The sequence below is a fragment of the Sarcophilus harrisii genome, chromosome 1, assembly GCF_902635505.1.
Source record: "Sarcophilus harrisii chromosome 1, mSarHar1.11, whole genome shotgun sequence".
Taxonomy (NCBI): domain Eukaryota; kingdom Metazoa; phylum Chordata; class Mammalia; order Dasyuromorphia; family Dasyuridae; genus Sarcophilus; species Sarcophilus harrisii.
The window spans coordinates 31,003,887-31,020,341 of NC_045426.1; the positions used below are offsets into that span (position 1 = coordinate 31,003,887).

General features: G+C 36.9%; 1 protein-coding gene across 1 annotated transcript in view; it reads right to left on the bottom strand.

Annotated features, from left to right (window-relative positions):
* TAFA4 (TAFA chemokine like family member 4) overlaps window positions 1–16,455 on the bottom strand; it is a 188,110-nt gene that overhangs the window by 167,465 nt on the left and 4,190 nt on the right. The window lies entirely within an intron of this gene.

Consider the following 16,455-nt stretch of genomic DNA (forward strand, 5'->3'; position numbering starts at 1 on the left):
ACCTCATCTTCCTCTCAGTTAGAGAGGTGAGGGGCTATTGGTTTGAGATGTGGCAAAAACTGTCAGACACAATGATTGTGACAACTAGAACCATTAAATAAATTAGAACCCCAAATGTTATGAGGGAAGGAGCAATAGCAAGCATGTATAGACTATTATTGGAGTAGGAAAAAGACATCAATAAAACAAAATCATTGACTAAAAAAATCCAAATGCCAAAGCCAGGATTACTCTACCCCAAGTCTTTTGACTCCTAGCCCAGTATTCAATCTCTATAGTAGTAAAAACAATAACAATTTTCAAAAAAGAAATTCAAAATCTACTAGAGCAGATATGAACTTGTAAAATTACAAGAAAAGGTCTTGCATAGGTGAGCAGAACCTTTTCTTGTGGGATATTGTTTAAGAAAACAGCTTCCTACAGTTTCTATCTAGTGTTAATCATTTATGAAATATTGAAGCTCACAGCTCAACAAATGGAGTGATTTCAGGTGGTAAAAATATATTTCCTGTCAAATCATATCAAATAAATCACATATCAATTTACTTAAGAGAATTATAAGTATGTTTTAATATTCCTCGAATTCTCAGATGGCTTTTAACAATTCTTTTTACTTCTGACTTCTGGTCTTTAGGATTTGCTTACTGGCTGTCATAATTATTCCATTCTTTCCTGCACCAGCTTGCTCGTGGGTATCACCATCAAATCTGTCCTCCAACCAACTGTTTTTTTCCAGTTAGGTATATTGATCAGTTCCAATATTTCCCCCCAAAAAAGCAATTCTAAATCTATTAGAGTTAGTTGTTTTCTACTAGATCATAAGCTTCTTAAAGGCAAAGATTATGTTTGGTTACCTTTGTGCTGCCTGTGAGATTAGCCAAGATACTAGACAAATGTTTGGTACGTGAATAAATGAATAAGCTGATTCCTGAACTTTACCAAATGGCCCTACACAGAATGTGGAAAGGAAATAAACCTGCTACAGCTGTTTCTTCCAACACCATTCATCAAATCTCTGTAAATATCCGTCTCTGTCCCATGAGAATGCTCATGCTACCCTCAAAAAAGAAAATAAGCACAAAATATCTTATTTGTAGTGATATTTGATAAGGTTTAATGAAGTTTTAAGTTACTTAAAATTGATTTCTAAAGCCAGAGAAATATAAAGGAAAGAGAAATAAACAAAATGAATGAATGACCAAAAGAAATGGAAAATTCCTTATAATGGAACTTTTTTCAACTCAGAAGGAATGTAGATATTTATATTGACTGCTGAATAAATGCCTTTCACATATTAGGTAGTTATTTCTTGGTGCTCTCCTGAGACAAGTTGGCAGTAGATTTTTGATACCTGAACATCATCTAAGTTCAATTTTAGATTTCAATGTTTCACCTTACCATGTTGGACATTCAGTCTTGTCCAACCATACATAAAGCTCAATTCCTTCTGTAGGTCAATATCAATGCAGTAGCAGCCCAGGATTCAGGGAGTTTATGAGATTTGCCTGAAAACTATACACCAAGTTTTCAAATTGCACCTCCAGAGTTTTTGCCTAAATGCACAGCTCCTATAAGATGTAACTACGCTTCAGGAAATGTGGAGTCAGCTTTGGGATCTCCAGTGGTGGCAATTCATTTATTGCTGTTATTGTTCAGTCATTTTTTAGTTGTGCATGATTCTTCATGACACCATTTGGAGTATTCTTGGCAAAAATGGTTTACCATTTTCTTCTGCAGATCATTCTACAGATGAGGAAACTGAGGCAAACAGAGCTAAGCGATGGCACCTCCTAAAATGACGAGATTTTTATTTCTTTTCCATAACTATTTATTTCCATATAATCAATGTTTAAAATTGAAGGAGAAATGAAAATGGATTTTTTGGCTATCATTACAGTAGGAAAAATAGAAAAGTTCAATGGCTTTTTCCAAGTCATGATGACAAATAGCAAAATGGTCTGTGAGGTAGCACAAAATAATGGAAAGGCCCTACTTAACCTTCTGTGCTTTCTTCGTTTATAAAAAAGACCAAATAATTTGCAGGATAGTTATCAGGTTTTTTAAAAATAAAGTCTTTGCAAACTTTAAATTGTCACATAAATATCAGCTCTTAATATTTTGGGCCCTCCCAAAAAGAAGTGACTTGATCATCTAGTTGTCCCCTTCTCTTCACCTCTAATGATTGAATAACCACATCAGAGCCAATTGGATATTTAACTGAGCTGTTAGATTGTCTTTTCTCTCTTCCCATTTTCTCCTAAAGATTTCTGTAACAAATGGGATAGTTTTGCCATAGCATACATACATCTAATTGAAGGGGAAAAAGGTTTAGAAAAATTCAGACTTGGGGGATAAGATAAATAGGAGTGATTATTTTTTTATAAATGGATTTGCCTGGTTTTCTTTAAATAGAGTTCAAAAGATCACACAGTAAGGACATAGATTTAGAATGGAAATGAAATCTCTGAGATCTTGACCAACTTCAACATTTTACAAGTGAGGAAATTGAGAGTCAAAGAGGTCACATGTCTTTTCCAAGGTCACACAAGTTTCCCCTAATGCCTTCTGTCAGTCAATCAATAAATATTTATTAAGCCCCTGCTATGTACCTGGTATTGTGTTTAAGTTCTGGAAATGATCCTTCGAAATGAGGATCATAAATAGAGGTAGAAGGAAACTTTAGAGCATCAGTTCCTATGTCAGCAACCCCTTGGGCAGCTAATAGGCAAAGTGGATCAATTGCTATAACCTGGGTCAAGACCAATAGAGTTTGAACCTTGCTTTAGACTTTTACTAACTAACCCTGGACAAGTCATTTACTCACTCTCAATCTGTTTCTTCATCTGTAAAATGGGGATAGTAACAGTACCTCTCTCCCAGAATTGTCACGAGAATCAAATGAAACTACATTTTCAAAGTACCATATAAATGCTAATTATTATTATCGTCATTGGCAGTTTCATGAAGTCTATGTATCCCTTCTCTGAATTCTAAGTAATCGAAGGAAAACCCAAATTTCAGTTAAAAGATAATGAAAATAAAGATGTCATTTTCTTCCCATCCAAGTTCACAGAATCTCTGAAAGTAAGAACCTCTGCCTCAGATGCTACCAGTCCAAGCTCCTCATTCTATAAATGAGGAAACTAAACCATTTTTGACAAAGGTCACACCGACAATAAGAAACATTATCAGTTTTGAGATTCATGTTCTCTGATTCTTACTCACTGTATGACTTAGAGCAAGTTACTTCATTCCATGGGACTCAGTTCCCCAGTCTGTAAAATTCGAGGGTTAGACTCTAAGGGAAGGCTCTTAAGTTCTTTCCAGCTCCAAGCTCATGATCCCAATACTCTCAGTGCCATTATTTCCGCTGACTCACACTGTCAAGAAAAATATAGACTCATACTTCAATCTAATTCACTCCAGGCTTAATTTACAAAAACTTAGTTCATGTGTAATTTAGGTAGAATATTTTTAATACATTAAGGGATATTTATTACCCATGGTATAATGGATTCCTAATTTTGAGAGAGCCAGTTATAAGAGTGTGTCCAGATTGGGAGCTAAGTAAATACCAATCCAATGAAAGGAAAAAGTGAGCCCTTTGGTCCATGTCTACACAGTTCCCTAGATTCACTCCGCTTACTATGGCTAAGGGAGGGTGAGGAACCTTGGGATTCATCAGACAATAGCAAAGACATTTTCTAGGGCAAGTAAATTGCCTAGCCTGATGGAGCAGCCTGGGGTGCTTAAGGTTAATGGCTGTATTTACATAGCCATCAATTCACTTTCCAAAGAACTGCCCCAGTGGGGCTCACCACATCTGTCAATCAGTTCCAGCCACTGGCCAGTCCCAGAGGAACTACCGGAGGACACGCCCCAATGACAAAGCCCTACTCCACTGGTCAAGTGTGTTTGTTTGTCCTAACACAATTCAATCCTAATTTTCTGTTCAAATGTTGGGGACCTCCTAACTATCAAACCATTGATTCCACTTTTATTTTCCCTCCTCTGCTTCTCAAGAGTCTTCATATGGCAAAGGGCCATGGTGATGTGACTGATACTGGAAAACAGAAGATAAAACCAAACATACCCTCTTTTCAAAAGGAGCCTTGACATGCAGCCTCAAGGACTGCTAGAAGCTATCCAATCCAACTTATTTTAAAGTTGTTGTGCTTATTGTTTATACTTGAAGAGGACACCACCAAGAACCATAGGGGAGAAACTCAATAGGAGGTAGAGAAGTGAGATGCTTTACCATTTTGCTCATCCTTTGGGTTGGGAAATACCAGTCTAGAACATCACTGAAACTGGCAAGCTTATTCACCAAATTTCTCATCCCTGTAGGATTCAGAACAAGGTTAGGACAAGGGGATAAAAGCTGCCTTGTGTCTTGTTAGTAAGTTATATCAACCTGAAAGCAAAGCCAGCTGGATTAAAAAGATTTTGCTAATGGTTTCCAAAATTACTGTCAGTGCAAACTAATTAAAGGCAATAAGGATTAGCCTAAGAGAGGAGGCATTTTTAATTCCGAACTGGGATGAAATCAGTGAAAGATCAGTGCTTCTTGTCTGACCTATAAGGATCATAGATTTGGAACTGGAAGAGAATTTAGGGCAGCTAATTCAATCCCCAAATTCTACAGATGAAGAAACCATGACCCAGAGAGGATAGTACCTTGCCCAAAGTCCCAGACAGGATTTGAACCCAGGTATTCTGTGTCTCTTATCTCTTTCTGTCTGTCTTTGTCTCTGTTTCTCTATGACTCTATCTCTGCCTCTCTGTATCTCTGTCTCTCTGAATCTCTCCCCTGCCTATTTCTTTATTTCAATGCCTACCTATCCCAAATTCTATTTCTACCAATGATATATACATGTGTCTTCTTGTCATAAATGATGTAAAGTAAAATTACTTCACAAAAACCCAATTAAAAAAAACTTCAAAGATAAAAATTAAGCATCTTTGCAAATGGGGAGAGGTTGTTTGCTTTTTTTTTTTAACTAAGTAAATACTTCATTTTGCAAACAGTGAAACCTCGAAAATGATTCAATTATAGAACAAGGCCTGAAGTAAAATCCAACTATAGCTTTCTATGTAATTAAATATGCAGTCCTAGTCCTAAAGAAATAGAACAGGGATCAAGTACCTAATCCTAGCTCCTTCCAAACTACTTACGGGACACTGGGTGAATCCTCTCCCATTCTGTATCTCAGCTTCCTCATCTTTCAAACAAGAGGACAAGTCCTACATCTTTCACTTAAAATCTCTATGGCTCTCACAGGTGACTTAGCTTATCTGGGTCTCAGTTTCCTCATCTGAAGAATGAGGAAGGTGGACTCAATTGTCTCCACCATCCCTTTCATTTCTAATTCTATGATCCTATCATCCAGTTTCCACCTCGATGACAAATTATTTAACCTCTGTGGATCTTGGTTTCTTCATATGTTTAAAAAAAATGAGGATTTTGGGCTAAATAGCATCCTGAGAGTTCTTTCAGCTCTAAAATGCTCTAACTTTGATAAACAAAACTGTAGCAATAAATACTTCTGTCAAGATTCCTTTTCTTAGTTACTTATATCTGCTCACATTTAAGATTCAAAAGAAATTTCTTTGAGATTTATAAAGCAATTTCTTCCCAAGAACTCATGAGATAAATAGCCTGGGTACCGCTGCCCCTATATTTACAGAGAATTTGAGACTGAGAATTTAACTGACTTGCCATGATCACGTAGTAATCGAGGTGAGATCTGAACCCAGAATTTTTGGTTCTGAGTCCAGCTCACTGTATAAAATTAAACCATCCATTTCACAATTAAAAAAAAACTACACATTATCCCAGAATGATTATGATACAGAACAGTTTATCAATGGAATACAGGATGAGAACCCTATCTCCCCTGCACCACCTCCCACCCCCAAAATAAATCTAATTATTCTTCTGACCAAGCCAAACAATATTTGGCTGGGCACGTTTCCATGCTGCAATCCAAAGGCTGTGTAAAGAATGGCGAGTATACTGGAGTTTGAGGGCAAGTACCCTTGACAAGATTGACAAGGTGAAATAGATCCACCCAGGGACTCTGGAGAAGATGGAACTTGCTGCAAATAAATATTGTTTCAAGTCGCGTATACAGTGTCAGCCACTACTTGTTACACCCCTAAGCAAATGAAGACAGAGAAACTAATATATGGCTGGAGTCAAACACAAGTAACTTCATGTCTATTATTTATGCTTTGGTTTAGAAATATTTGCACATCAAAACGAAATCTGAATTTACACTTGGGATCTGCCAGTCTTTATAAATGCGAAGGGAGTAAACTTTGAATCAAAAAAACGATCTTCATGAAACAAGTGTTTTCTAGGAATCTTGCCAGGCCTTTTTCTCAGGGTGACCTTAGCTTTCAGGCCCAGGAAAGTGTTTCCTTTCCTGATTAATTCTTCAGTGGAATAAGGAAGATAATTAGAGGAATGTGTTCATGTGGGCATCAAGAAAAGCCAATTTGTGATTTTCTTCCCCCTCTGCTATCAAGAACATTGGCATTCACCCTTGCATTGATTTAAAAGGGTTAACAAATAAACTGGGAGAAAAGTCAATATAAGAATGGCATTTTTTTTGATTCCTTCACACCATGGCTCATTAAAATGATTCCCCAAGAATGTATTCTAACTATGGCTATTGAAGACAAGATAGAAAAAAATTTCAAAGGCCACAAGCCCATCTAAAAATTACAAATGCCTTCCCACTGTATAGAGGGTCAACTCAACGGAATGGTATTTAGGAATGATTAGAACCGTATTAGAATACACAGTCAAAATAACATTCAGGTGGGCCAATGTTTTTGTACAAAAAGAGACAGCTATAATAAAATACAGGAGTCTTGGATGTCCATGATGATATTTATTATAAACAAAACTGTCACCCACAATGTTCTGGATATAACAATGACCGACACACCTTTAGGAATGGAGTTTTTAATAATTCCATTTACTGGACACAAATGAGGGCATTCAACTAGAATCTCCAAATCCTTTGGTGCCATCCTCCCCCTTTCCCCCAGGCTCTGACAGTGAGGTGGCCCTTTTCCTTGCCAAGGTCAGCTCCTTTCCCCATAACTTTGATTTTCATCCCCTCCCATCTTCCCAAACCTCAATCACCTCCCTCCATCTCAAATCTTTACCCTCCCCTTATTTATTAGTTCCTTTCCTACTGCTTTCAAACATGTCCATCTCGCTTTTGTTAAAAGATTAAAAAGAACTTCACTAGTTCCCACCATTCCCTCATATCTCTCTCCCCATTTTCAAACACCTAGCTAAGGATATGCCAGACCTTCATTTCTCTCACTCAGTCCATAACCCTTTGCAATCTGATTTCATATTTCATCACACAAATTATTCTATCTAAAGTTACCAACAATCTCTTAATTGCCAAACCTGAAAATCTTGTCTTACTCCTCTTTCTTCTCAACTTATAAGTTCAATTTGATGCCATTAGAATCCCTTCTCCCAGATACACTCTCTTACTTTGATTTTTTTTTTTGATCATTGAAATTGATGCTTTATTTTCATACAGTGAGCTGTGGCACCATACATAGACTTCCAGACTCAGAACCAAGAATCTTAAGTTCAAATCTCACCTCCATTACTAAATGACCAAAAGCAGAGAGATTAGTGTCCAAATTTCTTCTGCTCTGTTTGTTCCTTTTAGATCTTCTTTGCTAACTCATAATCTATAGAACACTTCTACCTGGAGGTGCTATCCAAGGCTTTACATTGGGTTCTTTTCTCCTCTCTCCGTAAGTGACCCCATAAGACTCAAAGATCTAATAATCTCTTAGCAGGTGATTTCTCAGACTAAATAGCCAGTCTCAGTGTCTCCCCTGACTCAGTCGTGCATCACCAAGTGCCTAGTGGACATTTCAAGTCAGATGTTCCAGTTGACATCACAAACTCAATATATCTAAAATAGAATTAATTATCTTTACTCCTTCTTCTAAACTTCTCTATTTCTGTTGAAAATAAATTCTTCCCCTATATTCTCCTAGGATCACAACCTCAGTCATATCCTTGATTCCCCACTCCCTCTGTTTCCTATAGTCAATAAGTTTTAAAATCTTGCCATTTCTCTCCCCCACAACCTCTAGCCTATTCAACCCCTTCTCTCAACTTATCCAGCTTCCTCCTTAGTAGGTCCTAAGCACATAAATTATTGCACAGCCTCCTATGGGTCACAGTGTCTCAGATATTTCCCCATTCTGATGCATGCTACCCACCACTGTCAAAGTAAAATTTCTTCCAATGGAAATTTGACCTCATTACTCCTCTACTCACTAACCTCTTTTAACTCCCTATTATCTCTAGGACAAATGAAAACCCTTCTTTTTAGCTTTTAAACATCTTCCCATTTTTCTCCTAACTATCTTTTCAGACTCATTGTATATTATGTTCGGCAGTCCAGCCAAACTGGCCTTCCCTCTGTGGTTTATCCATAAAGAAAATTCCATCTCCTGTGTTCTGTGTCTTGTGTCCCTTGAGTTGGAATGCCAAAAAACTCCCCTCACCTCTGTCTTGAAGAATTCCTCACTTTCATCAAAATGTAGCTCAAGTGTGTCTTTCTACCTAAAACTTTTCCTGATTCTCTGTCCTATTATTAGTGGTCTCCTTCCCAAACTACACTGCTTTGAACCACTTTGTATTCATTTGTATTTATTCTCCCAGTAGTTAATCAATATACTTATGCATCTGCTCAGATCTCCTGTTACTCCTCTAAGTTCTTTGAGAGTAGAGTGTTTCATTTTTTCTTCTGCTAGCAATGATTATTTGCTAAATAATGATATATTCATGTTTGATTAAATGCTAGATATTATTGTTTATATCCCTAGTACCTATAATAATGTCTGACACACAGCAAGTGCTTAATTAATACTAATTGATCAGTTGATGGTTATCACCATATCAAACATTCATATTTCCAAACTACGTGGGAATGAAATTTTCTCAAAATACTAGATACTTAGCAGAAGAAAACAAAATAATGTGGAAATAAGAGGATAGAATTATCTCCAATGTCCTGACTGCTACTCTAGTTGTCTGGAAGGTTTTGTGAACTTGCAGAAGATAAGTTTGTATCCCAGCACTGTTTTAATTACAGAAATCAATTTTCTTATCATACAGATGATCCCTGGATCTATTCAGTCCTAATCTCTGTCCTGAGCTCCAGTCTTGAATTATCAATGAACTTTTTTAGAGACCTTGAATATCCAATGAGTTTGTCAAGCTCAACATCTCCAATGCAACTTTATGTTTTCCCCCAACCTAAACCCTCTCTTCTTCCCATTGTCAATGACACTTCCAGCCTCCCAGTCACAGGACTGCTGTCATCCTAGCTGTCATCAGTTCTTCTTTGATTCTTCACTCCTACTCAACACACTCATCCAATTTGTTGCCAAATCTCTTTCTACCTTCACAGCCTTTGTGACATATGTTCCCTTCTCTCCACTCTGGATCCCTCATTTTTGCTTGTCGAAACTATTACAATACAAACTATTACAACTATTACAATCATCTTCTCATTTTTCTCCCTTTCTCAAGTCTCTCCCCATGCCAATCCATTCTTTTCTTCACTGCCAAAGTAATTTGACCCAAATATAGATCTGTCTGTGTCATCCAACTACTGAATAAACTCTAGTAACTCCCTATTACCTCCTCAATCAAATATAAGGCCCTTTCTTTGACATTTAATGCTGGGCACAAGTTGGCCCTTCCTGCCTTTCAAATATTTTTATTTGACTCCTGTCGATACCTTCTATCACCCAGCTACACTGGCCTATTGCCTTTACACTAGGTATCCCTCATTTCTGGAATCGTTCTCCCTCCTCATCCCTATCATATGGCTTCTCTGATCTTCTTCAAAATTCAATTCAAATCCCATCTTCTAGAGGCAGATTTTCCTGGTTCTCCAATCCTAGGTGCCTCTTCTCTGAAAACACCTTCCATCTGTTCTACGTGTGTATATGTCTTATGTACATAGTTGTTAGTGTGCAGTCTCCCCTTTAAAATGTGATCTCCCAAAGGTCAGAGACCAGGTTTTTGCCTTTCCCTGTAACGTTGGAGTATAGTAAATCCTTAATAAATAGTTGTTCACTTACTTATATGCCATGGTGAGTCAGATATTTAAAATAAAAGAATGTTCTAGGTAGTGACTTATTCTAGCAAACATACAATGAGAAGAATAAATAAAAGCAATGCTCTTCAATCATATCTGATTCTTCCTGATCCCATCTGGGGTTTTCTTGGCAAAGATACTAAAGTAGATTGTCATTTCCTTCTCTAGATCATTTTATTGATGGTGAGCTAAGGCAAACAGGGTTAAGTGCTCAGCTGAAGTTGGATTTGAACTCACAAAGAAGTGATGGGTGCGTCAGCCAAAAAAAGCAATAACAACCAATAAAAAATGTTTTAAAGTTCAAAAAGCAGCTCTTTTGAGACTCATAATAATCCTATGTTCAACAGGTGCTGTTATGCCCATCTTAGAGAACAAGAAAATGAGGCTCAGAGATGTAAAATGATTTGCCCAAAAAACCAAAAAGTTCCAGAGATGAAATCTGAGTCCAGGTCTTTATGGTTTGTCTTTCCTTAATAAGGACACCAAGACTTTTGCACAGGGTTAAAACAGATGCAGTATTTATAATGGACCATAGCTCAGCATGATGCTGATCTATTAATTTTATAAAGGACTGAAACTTGTCCTCACTGGCAATGGATAAACCAAATTCCATTTGCTAGTGACCATGTCCATGTCCTCCGGTCATATACGCCTTTTTAAGAAATAATACAATCACAGTTTGGATCAAATTTAGGGCTTATCTTCATCTTAATTATTTCCCTCAGTTATTTTTTTTCATCTGAAGCAAAAATTGTCCTGACATTTAAAAAATCATGATCTGTCTGGTTGTTGGAGCAGATATTGAAGTAAAGGAATCAGCACTATTTGTCAGGCTGTATTTTTTAGGAGAGGAGGGGAGAAAGAGAAAATAGTGTGTGTTTGTCTGCAATTTCGTTGTTGAAAACTCCTTTCACTGAGGCAGAGCAGCAATTTATTATTTGGAAATTAAGAGTTTTAAACTAATCTTAGATCAATGGAAATGTAACCTGACATGTTCACACAGCTAGTATGGATCAGGTAGAACTTGAACCATCACTTACTGACCCCACTATGCTACACTATCACTTAGCATTGATATTATGAGGCCATTTACATACTAAAATTAATAACACTTTTTTATTTTGTAAAAATAGAAACTTTACTCATGGATAAAATTTCTATACAAACATGTACTCATTGTTTTAAGTCTAATTCATTAGAACTGGGATTTTTAACCTTTTTTATATCAGGGTTCCCTTCTCAGAATAATGTTTTTAAAATTCAAAAATAATATGCATAAGATTACAAAGGAAATAAATTACTTTGAAATACGGTAATAAAAATATGTCTTATAAAGTTTATAGACTCCAGTTTAAGAATTCAAAAAAATAAAGATCTTGGATTTCTAATTACTTATTTTTCAGGGAGTAGGGGTGGCAGGTGGGGAAAGCAATTGCCTTCTGCCTCCAAAAAAAAAAATAAAATCCTAAACTTTAACAAGTGAGTTTTCTGAAGCTCTGTGGATTTCTTCCTCCAATATGAATTGATGGAAATACAGCACACACATGGAAGAAGAGATTAGTACCAAGGGACTAGATTCATATCCTCCTTTTTTTGCTTAATGGAGACCCACGCTCCAAGCTGGTCTGTAAGGCTGGGAAAGAGCAGTCTGAAAGGTACGGAGCTAGATGGGCTTTACCCTGGGAGAATTGGGCCCATGGTAACCAATTTTATGGCTCTTTTGGTTTGTCTCTGTGCATGTGTGTGCGTTGAGAAGGAATTAATCCAAAAATATAGACGAAGGAAGCCGAGTGTCTGCAATGTGAAACTAGGCTGCATAATGAGTTCTGAAAGCAGAGAAAAGGTAACAGATGTTTATATTACAATCTGGCTGTTGCTGTAAGAGCTGCCAAATGGCTGAAATAGTAACCCAACTTAGAGTCCTCTTCATTTGTTGCCCTAGATATAATGGAGAGAAGTCGCTCCTAGTCAGCATCAGCGGGTCACATCCCTTAAGCACTGGACTATGCAGAATATCTTGTGCCTCAAGGATCTTCATATGCCCTAAAGGAGAAAGCAGCTCAACAGCAAGAAAGGTAGACTTTGGGATCTCAATTTAAGATTATTGGGGTAGAAATACTTATCTAAGGAAGGAAAGATCAAAGGAAGGAAGAAAGGGAGGAAGAGAGGGAAGAGGGAAGGAAAGTAGAAAGGAGAAAGGAAAGGAAGGAGGAAAGGAGGGAGGGAGGGAAGAAGGAAGGAAAAGAGACAAGGAAGAAGGAAGGGAGGGAAAGATAAAGGAAAGATTATACTCAGTTCCAAAATTCAAGTTCAAGGATCAAGTATCTGGCTCCAGAGGCCACTGACAAAGGTTAAGGAGCTGAACTTTCTCAAATTCAAGCTGAATTGCCTTGGAAAATTTTCTTCACCTCTCAAAGACTTGAGTTTTTTCATCTATAAAAGATGTTTGGACTAGATGATCAATCCAATCTCATCTAACCCCCAGTTGTGGCTAAAGAATTCTGAGGATAGGGGGCCAAAATTTCTTGGGAAGATAAAATCAGGACTTCTAGAGCTTCTAATAATTTACCATTACAAGAAACATGGAAAACCCATTGGCCATTGTCATAAGTTATATTGGCATGGTAGTCTAAGTTGTCATTTTCTCTCCCCGCCCCCATCTCTCTTTGATTCTCTCTCTGTCTCTGTCTCTCTCTCTAATTCTCACTGTATGTCTTTCTCTGTGTCTCTGACTCTCTCTGTATCTCCATTTCTGTCTCTGTGTGTGTGTCTCTCTCTCTTTCCCCTCTCCATCTGTCTGTTTCAGTCTCACTGTCTTTGTCTTTCCATCTTTCTGTCTCTATCTCTTTTTCCTCTGTCTGTCTGCCTTTGTCACTGTCTTTCTCTCATCTCTCTCATATCTCTGTCTCTCTGTCTCTCTCTCTGTCTGTCTCTCTCTCTCTGACTCCATCTTTCTCTATCTCTCTGTATGTCTCTGTCTCTCTATCTTTCAACATCTGTAAAATAAGGAGTCATAGTATTGTATCTCTAAGGTCCTTTCCAGCTCTTAATTTATGATGTTATAACAAAAAAGGCAAAAAAAGTAAAAGAACATTTCTCGTTCTCTAATGTGAGCTCCTTAAGGGCAAGGATCATGGTTTTGCTTCTCGTTTGTACAGCTAGTTCAATATCTGGCACAGAGTGAACTCTTAATAAATGCTTGTTGCTCATCTGGTTGGCAGAGTGAAATTTCCAAGAAAAGGCCTTCTATCATATCTCATGATTATGAAATGAAGTCTATACTGAGAGCTGCTCTTCTGATTGGTTGAATCAATGAGTCCCTATCCTAGACTACGATCTCATGGGAAATCCCAGTAATACTTTACTCCCAGCTCAAGTCACCCTCCAGATTTCTCCACCTCTTTACTAGCAGCTTTGTCTTAAAACATGAGGACTTTCTCCCTACATCCTACCTACTCCCTCTTGTTTGTTGTCTTTCTGTATTATGAGAATAGGTACTATCTTTTTGCTTGTATTTGTACCTTCGGTGCTAAGCAGAGTGTCTATTTATTAAATTATAAATATGATTTATTTAAATATTTTGTAATATTTTTTAAAATAAATTAAATAAATAAACTTATTAAATTCTTTGTCTAATACAATTGCCACACAAAAAAATAAATCAGAATTCTATCAGGTTTCTCCTGACAAGCCTCCTTTTATTAAGATATTTTTGTTTTTCTAATTGTTCCTAGTCTTTGTTTTAGTTGTAGATTTCCAAGTACTGATTACTTTAAGCCAATTATGGCACTGATTAAAAAATTCACAAATCACATTTACATAGCCATTTTTACAAGAAGGGTACTTCACTCCCACCAGATGCATACTACTTCTTGTCTAGCTAGGGGACATGAAGAAATTGTCCAGAGGTTAACTCTTCCTACATCCACTCCTTACAGCCTAATTTCTGGAAGGCCTCCATAGGAGATTGGGTTAATTTTATATAGAATTGGATATGGGGAATTGGGGGTCTTTTGACAACACATCAATCTATAAGTAAGTGGTAGAATTCCTTTAAAGTTAAATGGTGCATTCATGGATATTCACCAGTCTCTCTGGCAGTGTCTCTGTAAATATGACTCTGCAACTAGAGTTCGGGAGACTATTCAAACAAACCTGCATCAACTTTCCTTATTTTCTGTGAGGCAATGGCCAAAATAAAATATTGAATGCACTCATCTTGATATTTGTCTGTAAATCTGCAAGGAAAACTGACCTTATCAGTTTATTGCTTTCACAAAAACAAAGAGCCTCCATATTTCTCCCCTCTCAAGAAAGATTTTAATCAGAAGTATTAGAAATAACATTGACAGTCTCAGCAATAGATACATATGGCACCCCTGTATATCATAACCTGGACAAAGAGTGTATTTCTTTATCATAAGGATTCAATTACCCAGAATTCTCAACCAACCAAGATTATCACAAGCTCCAGAGCAATGACAGTTGATGCTCAGACTAACATGGCCCAGAGGCCCTGTGGGACCCTGAAGTGCTTTCTGAAGCATCAAAAAATAATAAATTATGTTCAGTCTGATTTTATTATTCTGACTCTGCAAATTGGTAATCCATGCATTTCTGGAGTTTCTGCATTTTCTTGATATTGAATAAAAGAATCCAATCTTGGTAGGAAGAGCATCTAGTTCAATTCTCTCTTTTTACAGAAAAGGCTCAGAGACGGTAAGCGATCTGCCCCATGACACAACACACAAGACAACAAGAGGCATGGTGTAATAGTATTGAAAGTGAAGCTAAGAAGGCTTGAACTCAAATTCTATCTTTGACAGTCACTGGCTATGTGACTGGTTAAATTCACTAGCTTCTCTAAGGCTGTTTTCTCATCAGTAAAATGGAGATAGTAATTCCTCTGTCATTTACCTCAAAGGATAATGTTAGCGCTGCACTGGAATCATGTATACGTGTACCTTTAAAACTTTGAAACCTTATATAAATGTCAGTTACCATTATTCTTAATCACATCAGTGAATATGTAGGATTTCTTTTTTTTTCAAAAATCAAAATTAAAAGAAACTTTTAAGTGTATTAAAAGAAAAAAGAGAATATGACTTTAAAATATTAAAAATTATCTTTTACGTACAAAGATGACATTACTGAAACACCATTGTTTTCCCCCTCAGTGGTAATATATTTATACTGAGATAGCTGTTCCATCTCACACATTTATAGATCCTAGTCTTTTCAGCACAGTGTAATGCTAGGCTTGAAAACAAGAATTGGGTCAGAATTCTATCACAGACTCATTAGCTGTGTGACCTGTGTGAAATGCTTTATTTTTCTGTGCCTCAGTTTCCCTATCTGTAAGATGGGGATGATAACACCTACCTCCCAGTGTTATTGTGAAGCTCAGCTAAAATGATGCATATAAAATGCTCAAAGAACGACATAATTGTTAATAATAATTCACATAACTGTTAATGATTGCTCTCGTTGTCATGTTTTAAGGTGTACAAAGAGCTTTTTTCACAGGAATCCACTGATATGGATTATATAAGTAGCATCATCCCTGTAGAATATAAACTATTTTATTTTTGCGTTTGCATCCCCTGCATCCAGCCTAGTGCTTGGCACTTAGCAGACACTTAATAAATGCTTATTTGATTGAATTTAATTTTTCAGATGAGGAAACTAAGACCCAGAAATCTGAAGTGTTAGAAATAAGAATGAAAACCAGGGCTCTAGGTTTGGAACACCTTTCCTGATACCACGTTTGCTGCCTCCTGGGTCTATTCAACTATCAAGATACTCAGCTATAGAGGCACAACCATGATGACTGTGATTGCATTAGTAGCAACATAAGCCGATGATGTCAAACTAGTTTATATACATATACATATAGCCATATACATAGCCAAAGAAAAAGATTCTTTTAGCATCCTAATAAAATCATACCCACAATTCTTACTGTAAAAAACACACTGGGATCAATCAAAAGACCTGCCCTAGTCCTGGTTCCCTCATTCGTTTTCTACGCAACTACAGGCACGTCATCTTGTATCCCTGGACCATAATCTCCTCTTTTGTGAAATGAAGACATTAACCTAGATGTTCTCTCAGTCCCTTTCCTACCTTTTAAAGTCCTAAGACTGGCTCCTTAAACCAGATTAATTTCAAAATAAAAAAGAGATAATTTAGCTATCACATGAGATAATGTATAAAATCTAGTTTGCAAACGTTAAGCACTATATAAATGTAAACTATTGCTATTTCACGATTATATCAGAGAGAGAAGTTG